A 22340-nucleotide genomic window follows, 5' to 3' on the forward strand; every position below is an offset into this window, starting at 1 on the left:
AAGCACATTCTCTGTAACTGCACTCTCCTCATTCAGCGCTTTTGGCACGAACCGTTTTACAGAACGAGCTGCGAGATCCCCTCGTTGGAGCGGGACCTGGCAGGGGAGCCCTCGGTCCGAACTGCAGAAGGGGACAGCTGATGGAGCGGGCTGGTAGATCCGTCCGAGAGCAGCCCTTGGCAGGGAGTGGGACGCAAACGCCCGCACGTGTGGCAGTGAGGGTGTCCCGCTGACACCAGGGAGCCGCCTGCAGATGTGGAGGCGTCTCCGTGGCCATCCAAGTTACCAATGACCATGTGCAAAATTTCCACCGCCACGGGAGGAGCCCGAAGCTGCTTCCAAACGTGATCTCATGTCCTAGCGATGCGAGGAAGCGCCGGGCCTCAGCGGCAGCGACGCCGCGACCCTTCAGTGTGCTGTCAGGGAAGGTGTCGCGGCTGCTGCCGGGCCCAGCCCACAACACGTACTGCAACAACGCTGCTCAAGGATCCCACAAAGCTGTTTCAATGGAGCAGGTTAACAAGATCTCTGAACCGAGCACTCCTGATCCTCCTGGGGCTGAAAGCACCGCCAGACACGAGCCAGCAGCAGACACAGCCAGCCAACGCCAAGTAACAGCCCCGCTTCGCAGCGAGGAAGGCCTTCTGGGCACAGGCCGCAGCAGGCACGCACTGCAGACCAGGGTGATGACCACGGCGGGCTCTCTGAGGGGACAGGCGGCTCCGGACCGGCTCCCAGGTGCCACAGGCACGTCCTGCCTGCTGCCACGGCCTCCCCTCGGCACGGGGACAGCGCTCCAGGTCTCCTCAGGAAGAGCCTCTTCCATCAGGGCCCTGGCCGGACCTTCCTGTCGTTAACGCTCCTGTGGCGCCACAGAAGGAAACCAGACCGTAATTTCCAGTTGCAGCAAAAGGGCAGCGGCTGCCTCCTGGGTTTCCAGTCAGCCAACATTTTTAGGTGGGAGAGGAGGGAGGAGAGAGCCTGCGCTGGCTCCAAAGAGCTGGAGGAGACAGCCCGTCCAGTCCCCGTGCCTGGAGCGAACTGAAACGCTGCCCAGGAGAGGAGGCTGAGGGCGTCCCAGCACGAGTAGCTCCTTCCCGGGCACGCAGAAGGGCCCCGTGGCCCCGTCCCCTCAACGAGTGAGGAAGGGGGAGCTGGCAGAGCCCCTTCGGGGGGCTCCCTGGGGAGCTGCTGCCCTGCAGAAACACGGGAACGGGGCCCCAGCACTGGGAGAAGACACGACACAGAGGCCTGTGGGTTGTGTTCTTGGTTCGTGCTTCTTCTCAAACCAGTCTTTTCCTGGTTACTCTGAAGTACAGCTGCAGTGGTAACGACAGTTTTACCAGATATACCCCACTTCAGCTGACAACAAGCTGTATGGGTTCAAGACCAACTCTCCAGCAGGTCAAACTGCTGCCTTTAACACCAGGTTATTTATTTCCCACCCTGTTTCTGACACCTGGTGCAAAACACAATAGGACTCTCATCCGCAGTGGATACAGCACTGCAAACCATCCCAGCCTCCCCTCAGCTTTCTTCTTTCCACCCTGGTAGGTAAGGCAGACGGCAGTGCTAGAGGCAGGATGCCAACCCCAGGACCACAAAGTTCTCCTCCAGCACCAGAAACCTCCAGACCACGCTGCTGAGATGGGCTGCAGCGGTGACACAAGCACGGCTCTGAGCACATAATCACCGTGATGAGCAAGGGTGGTACCAGGTAACATGGAGCCGAGGTGTATGGAACCGACCTGAGCCCCACAAGCCTTTCTCTTCCCTGCTCCCACTCTTTCCCCATTGGAAGGAGACGGTGGTGGGGCTGGGCTCCAAGCTCAAGGCTGCCTTTTCTTTATGAAGCTAACAGGAGCTGCTGCAGAGAGCACGCCAACAGACTTCTTGAGAAGTAGTTTTAAAGGATGTCACAGTTTTGTCAAGAGACAAAGGAATATTTTTTAAAAATACAGAAGTCTCCTTGCCAGGAATGTGGGGAATGTCAGGGAATATTACAAAACAGGATGCAAAAGCTGGCCTCGAGCGATGTTACAGACTCATATGCCGACCTGACAGTCAAGATGCTGAATCCCGATGGAAGAAGAAACATGCATCTACACTGGGAATTACGGACCCGCCTCACCTGGCCTGGTCCCGTCTGTCTGCGTCACACCAGAGAAGCCACCTCTGCCCGGGTCAGCTCTGCTCCCCTCCGCCCCAGACACCCTACCTACAGCCAACACGCCCTGTAACCCCAGGCCCTTAGTGCCCAACGTGGCATCTTCCGACGAGCAGAAGCAAGCGAAGCCCGGTGGGACACGGCAAGGAGACTGCGCCCGTTGTGGCAGGGGGATCTGAGGATCCACGGAGGGAAGCGCACTTACCTGTAGCTGAAGAACCAGTCTTAAACCCCACACATCTCCTGTAAGCAATGGGACTCTCTCCTTCAGTTCTGCTAATTAACCAAGCACTTCCCAGCCTTCTCAGGGTTTTACACGCAGACACACGCCCTCCTCACACAGCTACCCAGGCTCAAGGGAAGTTATGACGCCAAATGCATTAGACTGACTCCTGTGGCTGCAGACAGCAAGGTCAGAAATACAGGAAGACCTCCCTAGGGTCACGCCAAGGAGAAGCCCATGAGTTAGAAGACAGCAGGAAGCCCTAATTCAACACACCGACCATTCACGGTAGCAGCATTAGAAAACAGAGGCCAGTTACTTGCAAACAAGCTCCTTTTGGCAGGAACAGACATGCTTTTCCCAGCTTCCCTTCCATGTGAAAGTCCCTGTTTAAGCAGAAGGAGATTTGTCACAGCAAGACTTACTCGGGGCTTTTTTGCCTGGCTGAGTATTGACCCGAGAGCACAATGGCCCCGCTTGTGCGTGTAGCCCGAAGGGCAACAACAAAGTGAGGAGGAGTCTGCAGCTCATGGAAGACAAATTCCCCTCCTGATGAAGGGCTTACTCATGGGGACTGGAGAAAGTGACTCCAGCCCACGTTCAATGCTCCTCGGGGGGTTATATTAGCAAAGCTTTGAAATAAAATAGTCATATCAGGATCTTCACCTACAGCGAGCCCTCCAGCAAAGCCTCCGCTGCAGCGGCCAGGTGGGCACCGTCCCGCAGCACAGCCACTGGGCAGGAATACAGAGGGAAAGGCTTTCCGAGCTGCTCCGGGCTCCTTGGCCAGCGGGCAGCCGGCCGGGAAGGGTGCTCGGGCAGGGCTCAAAGTCCCCCTGAGCGCCCGAGCGTTGCGGAGCGAGGACCTTGGCAGCAATATCCACCTTTCCTGAGCCTCGGGGCAGCTCCCAAACCGTGGAGCCTCCCATTGCCACCTCAGCCCCGCTCATGGATGGCTTGCACGGAAGCATTTCATTCACCTAAGCTTCCACAGCATTCATCCTCATGTCTTTCAGAACAATGCTTTAAAATATTGACACCTTCTCAAGCCATGCTCACTGGCATGCGGTCGTTCTTCTGTTGATGTTTCTCAGGAAACCTTTGCCTCAGAAAACTTCTACCTCAGAGCTGCAGGCTAACGTCACTTGTGGTAAATCAATCAGCTCACTACTTTCTAGGACTCATCCGTGTCTATTTTTATGAGTCACTAATTTTTGACTCTCACACATTTTCTGAAGGGACTCGGAGCCCTTAATGCACACTGGGTTTTCACAAGTGGTTAGAAAACCGAGTGCTGAGCTGCCTTGAAAGATCTGCTGCACAAGTCTCTGCTCCTGTTCCTTTGCAAAAAGCCAGCCCCTGCGCTCCAGCGGGGCTCGCTCAGCCCTGATGGCACCAGCACGCCGACCGCAGCACCCGCACGGCGCTTCTGTGCGGGACGCCGCGCGATGCAGCGCAGGCACGCGCTGTGCTGAGCGCCCCGCTCCACCTGCCCCGGGGGCACAGCCAGGCAGCCCCCCGGGAGCAGCGGTGCCCTGTCCCCCCACACTGACGTGCTCCACCAGCACCACCGGCTCTAGCAGAGCTTGCCCGTGTTCCTTTTTCCTTATTTGCTCTCCTTCTTTACGAGCCCTGCCCGCTGTTACTATTTTCCCCGTCCGGATAAGGAGCCGTTACTGGATAAATTACACGTGCCAGCCCGCTGGGCCGGAGAGATAAGGCAGCAGGAAGTGGGGTGCCCGCAGCTGGCACCACGTCCCCCCAGCCACCCCCAGCCCCAGCAGCTCCGCGACAGAGGCGGATTTTGGCGCCCAGCGAGCACCCAGGCTCAGCGCCCTGGTCCAGTGCAGCAGGAGCCTCCTCTCCGCCGCCCTGCCCCAGGCACGCCGAAGGGGACAACGGGGGCATGACTTGCAGCAGGGAACTGGGAAAAAAGCGTCCAAGCCCCTGTTATACCATCCAACACCCCAACCGGCTCCGGAGCCTGGCAGGGTGACAGAAGTGCCTCTATAATGCACACAGCATTGCACAACATCTAGTTATATTTATCCATGCTGCCAGGAGACGTTTACAAGCACAGCCCCTGTTGGAGGAGTGGCACGCACGGCCAGAAAGCAGGAGATTTCGCCCAGGGAAGCAGCTGGGCAGGTGAGTGACTCTGCCAGTGCAGAGAGAAGCCCAAGGCCATCTGAGATCACCGCCTTCGTGTTTAATGAGGAGATTGGGATCACGGAGGCTTCAGGTCTCACGAGGCAGGACTCCAGCCTGACCCAGGGCCAGGGAGGGCTCTCCCTGCCAAGGCAGATGTTCTCAATTCACCGTGCTTTCCTCCTCCCCATGGAGACGGAAGATGAAATGTCAGCGAACCTTATCAAACACAAATAATTTCAACTTCTGACCTTTTATCCTCTACCTTCCCTGACGGCTGTGGCCAGAGAACAGAGACGTGAGCGGTGAACTCCTTCCCCGTGACCCCGTGTGGTGGACCCCAGCCCACCGCAGCATGGGAGGCGCCAGCCCAAAGCACCGCTCTGGCGGAGCAGGGAAGGGGCAGGGACCGTTGCACAAGCGGACAGCTAGCGCAGGGCCTGCTTAGCCGACAAGGGAGCAGGAAGGAAAAACATCAAACCGCAGACCTCTGCCAAGTGATTGGCGCTGCTTCCGGCAGCAGTTCTGCAGAGCTTAATTAATGAGCAAACATCTGCAGCTTCACATCCCGTAAAGAACATTCACAAAAGCACACTCCATTCATGCGAAGAAAAAAAAATAATAATAAAAAAATCACGGCTTTTCCAGCAGGTGGGAAAGCTGGAGGACACGAGAGGGGAGGCAGGGCAGCGCTGCCGTGCTCGTGCCCCGGGGACAGCGTGCTCCCCGCTGCGGCTTCCTGCGCAGCCCGGTGCCGAAGGAAGAGCTCTGCGGCACACCCAGCTCCTCTCGAAGCAACTGGCACAGGCTCTGCTGTCAGCGAAATGCAGTTCACCCAAAATTCACCTCCTCGGGCAGCTTCAACCAAGTCCCAACCTGCCTCCAGCTCCCCGCTGCCCAGAAGCCCTCAGCCACTTGCCGGTTACCGGCTGCGTGCCGCGCGCCCGAGCACACGGTCACAGCCAGCAGCGGCCCCGCGCCCCGGTCACGCAGCTCCAGGCAGGAAAGCTTTGACTTACCGGCAGGCTCTGACGCTCCTCCTCCTCATCCACAGCTTTAACCCCACGCCACGTGTCCTGCAGCCACCACAGTGTCTGGGGACTGGTCAGGGAGGACGGGACTGGGCACGGTGGGGGCACCCCACGTGCCCCTTTCAGCCTGCATGCTAGAGCAGGAGCGTGCCTCGCATCGGGCGCGAACAGACCCTCACCCGACACCCCGGCTGCCAGAGGCCCCCAGGGACCCCCCAGCTCCATCTCACCGCGCCGCCCAGAGCCAGGCGGTCTGAAACAGGAAGGATGCGGCGGCACACCTCGGCCGCAGCAGGTGTCCCTGCGCGTTTCACTTTTTCTCCAAAAAGCAGAATTAAAAGCGTACTTCGAAGAATTAATAAAACCAACAGCGCCATCCCGTTCTCACGATGCCAGGGAACGAGGCCACCAAAACCCACACGCACCTCGGCACCCCGGCCGCCCCGAGCCGCCAGCAGCACGGCTCTCCCAGGAGCTGCCCGAGGAGAGGCGAGGCCCCCCCGGCAGCCGCCGCGCTCCCACCGCCTGCGCACGCCCTCGGCAGGGCCCCCGCTTGCCTTCCAGGGTGCTGGCAAACGCCTCTTTCCTTCTCCAAAACGCCGGGGTTCAAAGTCGCTGTGCTGAAGGACCCCTCAGAGGTCAGCTGCCGAACTCCCACAGCTTTGGCTGCAGGTGGTGGTTGCTCCCCGCTGACAAGAGAAGCGGGATTTCCAGCCTTTTACCACCAAAACAGCCTTCACCCACCGCCCCTTCCAGCAGGCTGTGAAGAGACCAGCCTCCCGTTCCCCAGATAAACACACTTGTCACGTTCGTAGCAGCTGTTCAAGGAGCGTATCACTATTTTCTTCATTTCCTATTTAACCGTCCTACTGGAAAAGCAGTTCAGACTTTTTTGATTTCTGGATCAAATGCTCCTGATCAGGGACAACAGCCAGACGGCGTTTTTGCAGTTACCTGCCGGAGGCAGTCATGGTGGTTACACGCGGCTCACATGGTTACAAGCCTGAGAGCAGTTTGCAAATTTTTTTAGTCAGGGAAACTTAAGGGACGCAAAACACAACGGTGAGAAGTAAGACAGGGCACAAACACAGCCGAAGCCAAGTGATTTTGACTCCAAAACGGGCAGGGCCAAGGCGTTCCTCGTGCTGCTGCCGATGGGTCGGCTCCGCGGGACGAGTGGCACGCGCTGAGCACGCAGCTGCTGCAGCCTCCTCTGGAGCCTCGTCCTCCTCCCCACCCCTTTACCACAGGTAGTGCTGAGGTAGGGCTCGGGGGCTTGCCACAAACACAGCCCCGGGTTTCTGAGGGATAGCAGAGCTGCTCAGAGCCCTCAGCGGCCTCGCTCCCTCCGAAGGCTCAGGGGGACAGCGCAGCCCTGCAGGCATCGGGACCCCGGGAGCACAGAGCAGCCCTGACCCCGTCCCTGTCCCACGGGCACGCTGAGCAGCGGGATCGTCACCTTCGCCACCTGCTCCCACCTCGCACCAACCCCTCAAGGAAAGTGTACTCGGAAAAAGCCTTGCCCCACGATAGCCCCCATTGCTATACAGAGCCAGTTCTCTCCCAGAAAGGGAAGGAACCACAAAACAGCTTTGAACAGAATCACGTTCAGGCCCTTAAACACCACGCGTGGCAGGACTACCCTGAAGCAGGGCAGGAAGCCCCCCGGCTGCCGCTCCAAGCCCCGCAGCACGCGGCGGTGGCAGCGGGAGGGCCGGCTTCCCCAGCACGCCCCCAGGGAGCTTCTTCACAGCCGCTGCTTCTGCGCTACCTGGGAAAGACCCGAAAAGGACGCGGCTGCCTTCGGGCTGGGAATTAATCCCTGTCACCCCGACCAGCGTCACCCGACGGCATGTACCCGCTCCTCCAGCTCCTTCCTCTTTGGCAATTCGAGGGCAAACCGCTAGGTCAGCAGCTGTCCTTGCGCATGGCCCAGCACAAGACAGTCCCGGTGCGCAGCCGAACGGGCGGGGGAGAACAATGCAGTGTTCTGTAACCGCTCGGTGCTGCTGCTTGTCTCCATCCCAGCAGCTGGCATCTGGTCACGGGCCCCAGGGCCTGATCCCCTTCAGACACGGGGGATCCTACTAGCAGCACGGTACGCGCAAGGCACGTGGGGCGCTTTGACTCGGCGTGTCTTTGAGCAGAAGCGGCACCAACGGGTGTCCCCAGACGGTCCGGACGGAGGAGCGGGCACTACGGGAAAACCGAGCGTCTCCTGCTGAAGCGGCAGCCAAACCAAGGCAGCACCTACCAGCCCCAAAGCAGGCACCTGCCTTTCTGACCCAAACAGAGGCAACCTCCAGCAGGCCTCCCAAACGTTTTCAGAGGCTATCTACAAAACACCAGTGCTCCCAGTTCAGCCTTGTCACACCGCCTCGTGGCCACTGGTATTTCATGGCTGGGACCGCCACTGCTCAGGCTGCCAGCGCTGAGCGACGCCACCAGTGGCCCCAACAGATATAGGGCCAGGAGCCAAGGCGAAACAATGAAAACCATTTACAGGGCAGGAAGCTGCATCTGCTGGATGAAACGCTATCTTCAAACAAGACGTGTTTGGATAACTCCAGTTTCATAACTCGCCTCTTCCGATGTTAGGAAATCACAGTAATAAAAAGAAAACAAAATGGGGGAGAAGAAACTTGGCATGGGGAACAATGGGAGAATTGCTTGAGACACGGAGGTTAACCCAACCTGCTGCGTCTTATCCCAGGGGCAGCTGGGGCTCCCGCAGCAAGCTCCAAGGGTTTTGCACAAGAATAAATGTCTGATCAAATATCAACGGGAAAAGAGTTAAATCTGCTCTAAATCTGCTCAAGAGCACAATACGCTTTGATGATCTTATATATTACTTGCTTGCTTTTTTTGTTTTTCACAGAAATCAGCATTATCTTGGGGGACAGGGAGAGCAAAAATAGACAGAGATGGTGAAAAATGGGCCCCAGAATTTGGGTTCTGGCAGGCCTCATCTTCGTCACCTTAAAGGCTTTAGAGGGTGGAAAGGGACGACAGTCACCTCTTTCTGGCACTGACCGCTCCTGGGGCAAGGCAAGGCAGCTGCTTCTGGTGTTAGCAGTGGGGAAGGATGGTGAGGATAAACCCGCCTGCTCCACAAATTCCAAACACTAACCTAAAAGCCTGCCTGGGTGTCGCAGAGAAGGGCGTTTAATGGTGCCTTAGCAGGTCGCTACTTCGCGGGGAGGACAAGGAGGACAGAACACAGCAGCTCCTCACCTCCAAGCGCAGGGCAGCCGCTCTCTGTAGGCCCTGCCCCACGTGTCACCAATTCCCACCAAAGTTGCCGCAGCAGCACTGAGACCGACTGGAATCGAGCTCCCCTGCTGGCGCCAGCTTCGTCTTCCAGAGCCCACCATCCCTCTCCGATGCCTTCTGCAGCCAGAGCCGTGCCCGCTGGGCGCCGCCGGGGTGCACGGAGCGCCGCTGGGTGCTGGTCCGGGTCCCCAGCTCCCGATGGGGCACGGCAGCAGCAAGAGCGAGGAGGGAGCTTAAAGCAAGGGGGGTGCTGTGATGGCGCAGCTCAGTAAGGGGATTTGGTTCCTGTCTGAACACGGAGGGTTTGGCACAGATGAGGTTTTGCTCCCCCCCAGCCAGCGCTGCTCCATGCTGCTCGGCGCGACCCCCCCGCGTGCTCCGGGTTTCTGGCATCCCGGTGAGGGCCCGCTCGCCCCGCTCGGCCCCCACCCTGCTCCTTCCCCGCCCCGCGGCCGCCGCCTCGAACAATTTGGGAGAAGGAGCCAAAAGCTGAGGTCACTCGACCGGGGCACCGGCCCCCTCCCCACCGACCTCCGCCCCCCGCCCCCTCCCCAGTCCAAATATAAACTTGCTTACAGGAAATGCCTTGAAGAAAAGGCACCTCCCTGAGTCCTGAAGAATGCCCAGAAAATAAACTGTCTCTGGACATGAAGGAAATGGCTTTTTTTCCTTTTTTTTAACACACTGCAAAGCATGTTTAACCCCTTCAGTCCCCGCTGCATGCTCCGACACCCACCATTAAGTTTCCAGGTGCCTTTGTTCTGGGTTGGCGACAGGAGAGCATCCTCTTGCTAGAGGCGCCCATGTCCTTGCACCACCGCCACGTCTTGAGCGAAACCGGTCCCAAATCCACAACCCAGGTGCAAACTCCCTGATGAGGAAAGCCCAGACCCTCAAAACAGGCTTTACTTTTAGACAAACACAGGCTCCGTTCCCAAGCAGAGGACAAGCTTGCACAGTTGTTTGCATCACTCCAGGTCCTGCATCGCCAGGGAGCAGCTGGGGAAGCCGAGGGGCAGCACCTGCGCCTTCCTCCTCCCTGCCCGTGTCGGGGAGCAGCCCGCCCAGCCCACCCAGCCCCACACGTGCGCGGGCACCCAGGAGCCCTTCCCCGGCCACCTGCGGCACGGCGGGGCACAGCCGCGAGCCCAACGTCCCTGCCACAGCCAGCCCCAGGGACTCACAGCCCGCAACAAACTGCCCCGACCTCCACCTGACGAGCTCCGACCCCGACATCCCCCCCGGCAGACCCCCCTACAGGGTTCCATGCCATTTCCCAGCTCCAAATCCCATCCGCGAGGTTTCTGCAGCCGGCAGGGATGGGGTTCCCACGTGGAAATGGGAATTGGAAACCAGGATAAGGAAGGTAAAACGGCGCATGCAGGGTCAGATCACAAAGCACTGGCAATGCCCAGCATCCAAAGGCAGCAGATCCTGCCTCGTGCAGGCTCCAGAGCGCTGCGTTTACTCTAGCGAGGCTGGGGAGCAAAGCAACACGTGGAGGCTTAGGAAGTACAAGCACTGTTTTCATACCAACATCCCTACACAAAATAAAAGAAAGAAAGAAGAGGAGGAGAAGAAACGCAGGAAATCCCGTACGCAGAGGTGCTGGCCGTAGGTTCACAAAGGATTCGCAGAGTGCGACTCTGCTGCCCCTCTTCAACGCCTCCCTGAACGTGCCCCTTCAAAAATGTACGCTCAGGGCTTTAAGTCTCAGATGCACGCAGTAGTTTGATACAATTCAGCTGCTGCTGCAGGATGCCTAAAATATTTGTTGTTTTTCTGAGCAGCAGCAGCAGCGCTGGGAGCGTTGTGCTGCGGAGGTGTGTGCAGGCACGGGCTGTGGGGAAGGAAGGCAGCGGGGTCAGCTTCCACTTGGCTGGAAAGCGAAGCGCCCGGCCGGAGCACGAGTCAAAGGCTGGCAGCAGATCATGCCTGTCCTCGCAGAGGAGCCCCAGCTCCTGCTCGGTCCTGGCTTTTGGCCTCATCCGTGGAGGCGCTGAGGGCGAGCAGCCCTGATCCCTGCGGGACAGCCTGCGCGAGCCGGCAGCACCAAGTGCTGCAGGGGGCTCTGGACGAGGAGGACGATGCTTCTACAACAGCCGAGCGGGGCCCAAGGGAGCAGGGCCGTTCCCCCGGCTCTGCCGGACGAGCTGGGCAAGGAAATGCAGCCCCCGAGGGGGCAGCCCGGTACCTGCAGCCCGGGGCATGCCCAGGGCCGCGGCCCGCAGCCAGCCGACGTCCCCAGCAGCAGCGCGGGGCGTGCGGGGACACGTGCCGGCAGCCGGACCCCGGCTTCGTTCGTGCAGCCCGCGTGTCACCCCAGCAGTCGTGGGACAGGATGAGAGCAGAACTCAGCTGCCTTCGTATGGGGTGAGGCCTGGGGAGAGGAGCAGCGGGCACACGGGCACCGCTCCCTGCATCCAGCACACAGCCGTCCAGCAAGAAACGCTCCCTGCCCCAAATCTGCAACGAAAATGGGAATCAGGAGTACCTGTAATACAGATAAAGGGATTCGGCGCTGGGTGCAAGAGTGCCGAATGAAACGAGGACAAGATAAAACGCTGTTAAGGGCACGCTGGGTTTACAGCAGCCCATAAATCCAGCGCTGTCCTGCGTCTGCCAGGGAAAGGCTCTCTGGGCCGGAGAAGGAAGGGGAGGGAGCAGGGGACCAGGGCAGGGCGCTGAAGGAAGCCCCGGCACGCGGCAGTCACTCACCTATCTTCTCATACACACCATCCCAGGCACGATTAAGTTCTCCAAACCTTTTTTCAGCAGCCCGTTATTTGCAGCTGGGGGAAAAGGACTGCCCCGAGTGCCCGCGAGGCGCTGCCATACCCTCAGGGCCTCACTCCAGAAGGGCCGCAGGAAGCCCGTGCACAGCCCCAGGCGCGGGGCTGGCGGCACGGCCGCGCTGCCGGGCTCCGAGCGGCACGCACGGCGCTGAGGGCTGGGCTGCCAGCGCACCACGGGGCTCTGCGGAGCTGGGGCCGGCTGTGGGAGCGGGCGGGGGCCTGGCAGCGAGGGGCGGTGGGCAGTTCGTTATCTGTCCGGGAAAATGAGGCCGAAACTGCCCGGAGGTTCTGCTCTTACCCAACGAGCCTGACGAAACGAGGTCAAGTGAGCTTTGAGTCACCTCTGAGCGTCTCTGTCCCAGCAGTCTTGTGACACGTCTGGCTGCTTGCAGTTCTGCTGGGGGTGACAGAGACCCTGCCCCGGCCGCCCCCTCGCTGGCATCCTCCGACCCCCGGCACCGCTCCCTCTTCCCCCCCAGCCCTGCTCACAGCTCCCCGGCCACAGCCTCGCCCCAGCTCCTGCAGCACAGCCCGACGCCCTTCAGTCCTCTTCTTTTCCCTTTTCTTTCAGCGCTCACTCCCTTGCCCTCTCTGCCTTTGCTTCCCCTCCCACCCAGGCCGGAGCGGGAACCACGGGGCGCTGCGGGACGCCAGCCTCGCACCCTGCAGGCACTGACCCCACGGGGACCCAGAGGGGGGCAGAAGGGGCCAGTCCTGCTGCCCTCTGCTCCCTCCCTTCCCCGCCTGCGCCGCAGCAGGGGCTGAGGACCAACCCTCCGCGCAGGCAGACCCTGCCCGGCCGCACCAGCTCCCGCCTCGCCGCCTGCCACGGGGCCCAGCGCAGCGCCCGGAGCACCGCTGCTGCTGGCAGGGGCGCGGGGGAAACATTTTGTTGCCTTTCCTAGAAGGCATGGCGGGAGAGCGTGATGCCTCTGTGCTGCGTAAGACAAAGGGGCATTCAGAAGCTGAACTTGTGCCCTTGACAGCAGTGAAAATATTCTTGTGAAATTCATGGGGAGGAAAAAAAAAAGACCGGGGGGCTGGGGAGAGAACAGAAACCCCGCCATCTACCTTCGCACACTACTTACACTCGGGCAGTTACAACCTGCAGGTCAGAAGCCCCCTGTCCTGCTGTAACCCGGTCGTGTTTGCACGAGCAGCGCTGGAAGCAGAGCACACGCACGCTCCTGGGAGCGCAGGCACTTCCCCTAGGCAGTGACACTACACACTTACGCCCCAGCGAGCTTTGAACGTGAGCATCAAGGCCAGCTCCAGCAGGGCGCAGCACGCTTGCCATTAAATCGGCGCGAGCGGGCTCCCTGCAGACCCCGCGCACGTCGCGGTCAGACGCTCTTCCCTCCCCAGATAAAGGGCAGCAAATCCCCAGCGCAGCCCGGCCTCAGCGGCATGCCGTCCCCGGAGGACTCAGTCCCCAGAGGAGCGCCGCGCTCCTGCTGCCGGTTGGGCACCGGGAGGCCCAGGCGTGCGCCGCAGGCTCTGTGGGAATCCAGCCCCAGGAGCTCGCCCCGGGACGCGGGGGGGGAGCGCAGCTGCTCCAGGCGCCGCGCTGCCCTCCAGCCCCGCCGCGGCACGTTTGGGTGGGTGGGGGAAGAAGCGGCAGGGAGGCACACGTCCCCTCCTGTGGCACCGTCCCCAGCGATGAGAGGCTCTCCCTGGGCACCTGCCTGCCGCCCAGCTGCTGCAGCCCTGTCCCCGAGGGGCGGCCCCAACGCCCGTCCTGGGCAGCAGCAGGGGTCTGTGACACCGAGCAGGCTGTCTGCGTGGGATCCGCAGGGTGGGCGCTGAGGAAGCAGCAGCAGGGGGCTGCCAGCACGGGCAGCTGCAGGACTGCACAGGCACCTCCAGCTGGCGACGTACCGTTGTGCGATACGAGGGACATGAGGTGGGCAAGGCCCCCGGCATTTTCTAGGGGAGGAAGGTCCCCCGAGCAGCTGTGTTTGCCAGGGCCGGTTCCCTGAGCCAGCCGTTACCGTTTACGCAGCCTGTGACTGGCACTGGGTGACAAGTGCCCTTTTCTGATAAGGAATCCTTCAAGGGACTCGGCAAACAGCTCCGCCGCTGCGTGCTGGGCAAATGCGGCAGGGCCACGTGGCACAGGCACCCCGTCAATGATTAACTGGGACCAGTCAGGCAGCGCCTGGAGACAGTGGGGGGAGGCAGAGCGGGCTGGCGAGGGCCGTGCCAGCAGAGAGGGCAGCTGGGCACCCGGGGCTGCGCTGGGAGCTGCATCCCACTGCCTCGGTCACCCTGCTGACTCCCCTGGGTGATCCTGGGCCCTGACGCAGTCCTGATTAGCAAAAGTGGCCAGCCTGTGTCAGAGACTCTCGTTCCTGTACCAAAATGAGCGTGGGGCTCCAAGGAGCGAGGTATTGGCAGCTTTGTGCCGCTGCCAGGCCGGGTGGTGGGAGCCCCAGGACAAGGGGAGCAGGATGAGGCCAGCGCCGCCCCGCACCGCTGCCAACCCCGTGTGCACAGCCAGGCAGGTAACGCGCCTCGTCCCTCAGAGGGGAAACAGGGACGAGAAAAGGCAGCCGGCCGTCACCTCCTGCACATCAAAACACATTTATTGCTGGAAACAGAGAAAAAGACCCTGGGTCTTTACATCTCTGTGGCAGCCCCGACAGCTTGGGAGCATTAATGTAATTACCTGGAGGTGACTTTCAGAGAGGCTCGCACAAGGAGGGTTACGGTGGCTCAATCATTAACCGGGCGGGAGACCCCCGGCTCCGCTGGAATGCGGCCGCGCTGCCACCGGCCCTGCCCAGAGCGCACCGCAGCCGGCACAAAGGGCAACGCAGCCCCCGACCGCGGAGAGGCTCCGGCCGCTCAGCACCACAGCCCCGCCGGTGGCACCACGTCCCTGCCGGCGGCACCACGTCCCCGCCAGCGGCACCACGTCCCCGCCGGCGGCACCACGTCCCACCAAACGCTGCCTCCTGCTTCCCAGTGGGGCCGGGAGGAAGAACGGAGGGGCGAGGAGAGGCTCTGCCCGCCAGGCCGCAGACGTCCCCGCTGCCACGCGTGCCTCCCCGCGTACCGCCACTCGCCTGACGCAGCGCCATGTGGTGCTGCTCCGGCCGGCTGCACTCACACAGAGCCATGACCAGCGAGTGCTGCTCCTGCAGACGAGACAAAGCCACCCCCAAGACACCGAGCCTTCGTCCGGCACCGCAGCCTCCCTGAGAGCACCCCGAGCCTCAGCAGCGGAGCAGAGCGCTGCCGGCAGCCTCCCTGCGCTGCCCCCTGCCCAAACGGGTCCAGCACCCCCGGCCAGGTTCAGCGCACTCCCTTCCTGTCAGGGTCTCTTCTCCCACCGCTTCCATCAGAGAAGAGATGCTGCAGGCTGAATTTTGTGCTCGCTCTTCCACATCCTTTGCACAAAGCCTCAGAGTGCCACTGCTGCCGCAGGACCTGCACGCACGCGGTATGGTGCGGGAGGTTCTGGCAGGAGCACAGCGTCTCCCCTCAGTCTTTGCGGCCCGCACGCTACCACAAAATGCCTTTTACACCCGTGGAATGACCACGTTCCCCGAAGCGCCCATGAGACAAGCCCCGGGTGAGCGCGCCCACCTCGCCGTCGTGGAGGAGCCTCCCTGCGCCCCGCACGGCGCGCACCGCAGCCGGAGCCCTGCGCCAGGAGGCGTTCGCTCCCCGCTGCGGCAGCCCCACGGCCGACACGCTGCCTGTATTTGGAGGGGTCTGCTCCCACTGACGTCTGAATGCAGCAGCCCGTCCACGGCCACGCAAAGGGCACGTGCCAGTCTGCAAACCTCTGTTCTGGGCAAATTGTTACCAGGTTTTCAAGGAATACACAGCTTCAGGAAGGAGACCCCGCTCTCCTCTCCCCGGGAGGTGATCTGCACGTCACGCAGCGACCCCGGTACACCCGCAGGCAAAGGGCAGCCTTCTTTTCCCCTGCTTGCCTCAAACTGACTTTGAGAACTTTCAAATCTTTTTGAAATTAGTACAGAAATCAAGGGGAAGTACTGTAGTGCCCTTAGGCACAACCATATTTTGTTCTCTTACGAAACTAAATTGCTGGCAGCCCGTCCCATGCATACGCTTAGCGTTGGACATTTGAGGCAGTGCAGACAAGGAATGCCCAACAGAAGCACGATTAGATTTATTCAGTTGGGCTTTTATTAGAAAAGCATTTCTCAAAGGAGGTGCACGTACACCAAGTGAGCGTGTGCACCTTCTCAGAAGCTACACTTTCCACCTGCTTTGCTCTGGGATTTGATGTTTTGCCACATTAGGAAACCAGTGATGAACTTTTGGTGTAAGGATCTGATCTATTTTTTCCCTGAACAAACGGAGGAAGACAGAGGGGTTTTGAAACAAGCCCTTGCTCCTTGCACAGCTCACCATGCAAGAGGCAGACCCAAACGTAAAGCCGTGCAGAGCAGCGAGGAGCTGCTACGCCTGCTCCAGCAACACTTCTACCTTTCTTAACTGCATTTCAGTTACAATGTAAACAGAAGAAAGCACGTCCATTGATAAGAATTCAAGTGTGTGCACGGCAAAGAACGCAACCTGCTGCCAATAACATCACAATACGTCCTCTGACAGCCCGCGGCTGCACAGGGACCTCTAAAGGCAAAGGTCTCTCCCCACTCCCGCCCCGCGCACCAAGGAGCCGTTCTGAAACGCAAATCACAAAATCCCACAGAAGCTGATGTTTGCTTTAGCCTCTGACAAACCAGCCCGACACCCCGGCAGAGAGCTTTGGCAGCTCCGCGTCAGCTCCCAACCCGATGCGCCGCGCACGGCGAGCCGATCCGCACCCGGCAGCCGCAGAGCCTCCGGACGGAGCTGCCCGCGGGGCCGTGCCCAGGGCCCTGGGTGCCCGCGCAGGGCGCTGCCCTCCCACGGCGCTACCGTGCGGGGCCCGTCTGGCGTCAGCGCGGGGCTCCCACCGCACACGGGGCTCGTCCGGCGGCCGCTTTAATTCAACCCGCGCTGGTCCCCGCCGCGGGGGTGGGGGGGAGAGGGACCCCGGGGACGCCGCTCGGTGCCTGGCGGGGCCCGGTGCCCCCCGCGGCTCCCGCCCCCCCCCGGGGCGCCCCGAGGCACCGCCGGGACCGCGCCCGGGGCAGCCCCGTGCCGCGGGGCCGCGCACAGCCCCTGGGGGCGCGCTCTCAGGGCACCCCTTGCTCCCCCCCCCCGCGGGAGCGCGCACCGCCGGGTCCCCCGTTACCTCCGGGCTCCGCTGCGCCCCCGTCAAAGCGCCACGGCCTGCAGACGGACGGCGGGGGGCGGACGGACGGACGGACAGCGGGACGCGGACAGACGGACAGCGGGACGGCGGGGGGCGGACGGACGGACGGACAGCGGGACGGCGGGGGGCGGACGGACGGACGGACAGACGGACAGCGGGACGCGGACGGACGGACAGCGGGACGGCGGGGGGCGGACAGACGGACGGACAGACGGACAGCGGGGGGGCGGGCAGCGGGAGCGGCAGCGGGTCCCGGCCCGGCCCCGCTCCGGGCGGGCTGATGCGAGCCGGGGCCGCGGCTCCGGCCCTTGTCGGGGCGAGCGGCCGCGGGCAGGGCCGGCTGCGGGCCGGGAGCGCGGCCCGGCGGGGGCAGCGCCGCGGAGCCCCGGCCCCCGGGGCCAATCGCCACGGGGGGGCGGCCCCGGGCTCCCCTCCCCTCCCCTCCCGGCCGTCCCCTCCCTGTCCCGCGGGGTCCCCCCCCCAGACGCGTCCCCCGCACAGTGCCTGGCTGGGCGCCCATCCGCGCCCGGCTCCCGCTGCCCATCAAACCCACCGCGAGGCAAAGCGGGGGGGCACAAGCCGCGGCGAGGTGCCGCGGGGCAGAGAAGCTGCTCTCGTGGGACCTGCGCCCCCAGAAGCCCCCCCCCGGCATCGCAGGGGTCCCCCTTGCTCGGTGCTCGCCGCTCCGGCAGGCCGGGGCGAGGCTTGGCGGCCCTGCAGAAGATGCTCCCGCACGTCTCGGCCTGCCTTGGGATCCCAGAGCCACGGCCTGTGGGACGGGACCAGCTGAAAACCATTGGCGAGAGGGTGGAGAACAAAAGGGGGGAGAGGGTCTGGAATACAGGGGCTAAGAGGAAAAGAAAAAAAGTATTTAAGGTAGACCTGAAGGATACATTTGTTTGTGGGAAACGTAAGGCAACGGGGCAGGAAGCACCTCGCTACAGAGGGGCAGGGGCTGGCTCAGGGTGCCAGGCGCCCAGCCGAGCCCTGACCCCCTCCGCAGCACCCCCAGGCAGCTCTCTGCTTACCGCCTCCACCAGCAGAGCCCCGCTGCCCCGGCTCCTGGGAAGGGCCACGGGAAGGGGACAGCTGTGGGCAGCCAGCGCTGCTCGGGCTCCGGCTGTCCCAGAGGCTGCATCTGCCCCGGGGGGGTGCAGAGGGTGAGCGGAGCTCCTGGAGCACCCTGCGGCACAGCCCCGGGGCAGACGGCGGAGCCAGCAGCCCAGGGGACCGGCGGGGCGGCCGGCTTGTTCGCCCAGAGAACGGGGCACGGCTGGGTGAGGGGCGGGCTCACAGCACCTTGCGTGGGTTGGAGCCGTGCAACCAGCACCAGGGCGGCCCCAGGGGGAAACACGGGCAGGCAGTGGAAAAAGTGGCTCAGAGGAGGGTTTCAAGCATTTTCCACTCGTTTCCTCACGCAAACCGAGAAGGGGAGAGGCGTGGGGGCAGCGAGGCAGGAAGGCTCCCAGAGGCGATGAGCTATAAACGGGCAGTGACGGGGACAGCACCCAGCCATCGAGGGGGACGGCACCCAGCCGGCGACCGACACGGACCCCGCAGGCACACACTCGCCCCGCACGCACCGGGGCCAGCCGATGGCCGCACGACCCGGGCGAAGGCTGGGAGGAGCAGAAAACGTGCACGCTGCAGGCTCCCCCCGCGCCGGCCGATGAATGGGCTGCATTCACGCCCGGCGATATTAATAGTTCCCCGCATACGGCCGAGGAATGGCAGGGAGCCCACGGGCTCGCCCCCGGGCCGCCCCGCCGCCTGCACAAGGCGCCCAGTATGCACGTGTGCTCGCGGGGTGCCCAGCACGGGGGGAGCGCTGCCTCCGGCCGGCACGCAGCCCTGCGGGGACAGGGGGAGCAGCCCGCGGCGCGCTGCCCTCCTGGGCAGGGCCGGGAGGAACCTGGGGAGAGCAGGGACCACACCGAGCGGGATCCGGCAGGACAAGGGCAGAGGAGCTTAGGGTGGTCCAAAGGGCGTCACTGAGAAGGGACAGGAAAAGATCCAACAAAGGCCCTCTGAAGCTGGCTGAATAGAGGAAAAGCCGTCCGGGAGGGTCAGCGGGCTGCGGGGCTGTGCCCTCCTCCCAGCAGAGGCCGGGAGCCCGGTGTGCGGGACACCCGCACCGGGAGAAGCTCTGGTAAGAGGCTCGAAGCAATAACCTCCGCCCGGCCCTCACAGGGGACCTGAAACGGGACCTGAGGAGCGCTGTGATCTCTCCCAGCACATCCCCACACCAGTAAGCTGCTGGGGCTGGGAGCAGGGCTCGGCAGCTGAGCGAAGCCCTCCTGGCCTGCACACACGCAGTGAAAGCCGGGTTAAATCCTGTGGGCAGCAGCAGGCACGCGCAGCCCGGACCTGAGGTGAGGGCATTTTCGGGTAACCGGCTGATGCCGCCCGCGCTGCAGCCTGGCTTCTGACGCCCGCGCTGCCTCCGCTCCTGCCAGCGCCCAAAATCCTCCCCTGCTCTGGGCTGGGTCCAGCAGGAGAATTGGCCGGGCCACACCGCAGCTAAAGCTAAAGCCTCGTTCTGAAGGACGGGTTATACTGAGATGCTCACTGAACACCTAGATGGCACTGAGGCATTTTCAAATCCCCTAAAAAAGACCAGTTATTTGGCATTTGTCCCTTGGGTCTGCATCTGCACATGCCCAGGTTCCAACAGAGCACATCGGACAGCCGCAGCCCAGCACCCCCAGACGGGCTCCAGCCACCTCTGGGACTTCTTCACAGTCCCGCAGGAGGCCCGGGAACAGCCGACGTGAGCTCATGAAAGCAAAGGCATCCTCAGCGCCCTCGTTCCTGTACTACAGCACCTGATCACACCACGTCACACCCGCAAACCTTTGCGTTATCAGGCAATTTCTGTTTTCCTTGCTGCCCCACAGAGGGTTAGAGACAGAACCAGGTGTTTGCTGACAATAGGTAGAACATCTTCCACACGGGATCGCGAAGCATCCTCAAAGACTAACAGCACGCACGGCTCCCCCCTGCCCCCGGACACAGACCTCTGCCGTGCCCCCCGCAGCACCCGGAGCCCCCGTCCCACACCCGCCAGCCCCCTCGGTGCTCCCCCCGGGCAGGCAGCCCAGCAAAGGGCACCCTCTCCTGGGCAAGGCGCACGACGGCCCGACCAGATGAAAACGCCCTGGAAAAATCGAAACAAGCAAAGGCGGTAAATAAATAAATAGACAGACGGATCGAATCCATGGGAAATGCATCTCCGCCCCGCGTGGCCACCCACCACGAGGAGAAAACCCACGCACCCACAACAAGCACATCCTGGCCAGCCCCGAGCCGTCATTGTCTGGTTCTCTTTTTCCGACGACCAAAGTAAACAGGGGGGCGGGGAGAGAAGTAAAAATTCTCTTTCAGGTGTATAAATAAAAAACGGCCACAGAAATGAGCAAACCAGGAGTGAGTGTCCTGGGGTAAACTTATTCACAGGCATATGCTCGGGGGACTCTTGCTCTGCTAATGCAACTATTATTCATGTTTCATAATTTTCCACCACCGCAGATGGAAAACAGGAGAACCCTGTGACATTTTCGCATGAGCTAGCTTCATCTGGGCTGAAATACGTGTCAGCGCCGGGCCCAGCCTGCACTTGCCACCCGCTCTCGCTCCCGCCCAGCAGAGCCCTATTTATTTCTGTCTGGCCACCCGGCCGCACAACAGTTGCTCGCTTTTTTTAATCCACGGCTGTAAAAGCTGTCATCTCCACCGCTGCCATCGCAGCCCGCCGCATTTCGGTGTGTCCCCAGCAAATCTGGGCCCCAGACGCCACACGAGGATCCCTGGGCACGGCTGCAGGTGGCAAAGCCGCACGTGGCCCCGCGCTGGGAACGTTCCCGGGGCAGAACAGATGGGTTTGTTTCCTCAGAGAGCACGCAGAGAGCGGCGGTAGCCACCACGCAGGTTACCGAGGTGTTACTCACAAAGAAAGGGCAACGGGCCGATCTGGCAGCAGGCACCGTGCTCGGGAAAGAAGCTAACAGCGGACACAAAACGGCAGCTGGAGCCGGTGCCGCCAGCTGCACGGGCACAGCAGGCAGCGCCCCGCCAGGGCCGAATTCCCCGGCTTCCAGGGGAGGAGGGCGAGAGGGAGAAAGAGAGAAACTCAGAGACACACGCACAACAGCATCATTCATAGGCGCTGATTTCATAAAACAAGGATCCTGTGTCTGGCCCAGAGCTCAAGGCAATTAAAACAGCGGCCACAGATCTCAAAGAAACAGCAGGAATTTATCTGAGGAATCCGGATTATGTGGCCACTGCCGGAGCAGAGCAGAAAGCCCCCAGCTCCGGGAAGGCAAACAAGCTAGCGAGGAGAAGCGGCAACCAGCTCAATCACCCCGACTGTTCCTGCCTCACCCACCGTGCCCGGAACGAGGGGGGACGGCAGCTGCGGTTAGCAGGGGCTGGTCCTGGCTACGTGCACGCGGGACCACCGAGGGGTGGGAAGAACCAGGTCCTCCCGGTCCCCACACAGCCGCCAGAGGAGGCAGGGACTGGTTTGCAGCCCGGTGCCACCACGGATGCTGACCGCCGCGGCTTTGGTACAGGGCTGGGGGAAGAACGCCCAGAATGGTTTATTGTTCCAGAGATAATGATGGTGGTTTGCAAGTCTAAGAAAGCGGTTTTCCATTCCAGCCCAGCCTCGGGAAGCACACGCTGGGCTTACCAAGACACTGAAAGCAGCCGAGGTGCTGATTAAACTCACCCGAGTCTTACTGGCCCCGGGAGCAACGGGGGCCGGGGGCAGCACTTCCAGGCTGTGCTCGCAGCTCTCCTGCAGGTCCCCAGAGAGGCTTCTGCACCCCTGCTCCCCGGCCCGCCGGGCTGACAGCCCTGGCTGCAGCACCACGCCAGGAGCCACGGCACAGCCGACTGCACCAGCGGGACCTGAGTGGGGCCACGGGGTGCCCGTGTCCCTGGCAGGGAGGTGGCCACGGTGCGCTGGCAGCTCGTGGCCCTCGTACATCTCCCTCTGAGACAACCACGGCACTGGAAACAGCTGAAATGGAGGCCGCTTTTGCCAGAACGCACTGGATCTTATCAACCAATGTTCTCACCGAGCATTAATGAACTCTCCTCCACTAGGTTCGTAACAGCTTAACTCTTCGGGAAACTCCATTTCCTCCCTCACCTGTGACAATCTAAGCTGACCTTACCGCCTGAGGAATTACTCCCGTCCATCAGCAGTACTTTGGACCATTCCCAAAGAGACCATTTAGCAGCAGAAGGCACGAGTCTCTGGCACAAGTTGGCAGGTTCAAGATCTGCTTCTTCACTGAGCATTGGAGCAGACTGAGAAACTAAATCACAGTTCCTCTTTCACATAACTCAAAATAAATTGCTTTCAGGATTGTTATCCGCAGGCTGTTATCACAATCATCTTTAAAAGCCACATCAAACCAGTCTCAGCACTGAAGTTTGAAAAGAAGAAGAATTC

The 22340-nt window shown here is 61.7% G+C and overlaps 1 protein-coding gene across 3 annotated transcripts in view; it reads right to left on the minus strand.

Moving 5' to 3' along the window:
* The window catches only part of STARD8 (StAR related lipid transfer domain containing 8), a 59855-nt gene that overhangs the window by 25593 nt on the left and 11922 nt on the right, over positions 1 to 22340 (minus strand). The window contains exon 1 of one of the 3 annotated variants that reach the window (XM_083796847.1): positions 16856 to 16940. The exons of the other annotated variants lie outside the window; for them this stretch is intronic. The gene's annotated coding sequence lies outside the window, so the exon portion shown is untranslated. Of the gene's footprint in view, positions 1 to 16855; positions 16941 to 22340 lie in introns of those variants that run through there. 3 annotated transcript variants of the gene reach the window in all.

The sequence above is a fragment of the Anser anser genome (assembly GCF_964211835.1).
Source record: "Anser anser genome assembly, chromosome: 13".
Taxonomy (NCBI): domain Eukaryota; kingdom Metazoa; phylum Chordata; class Aves; order Anseriformes; family Anatidae; genus Anser; species Anser anser.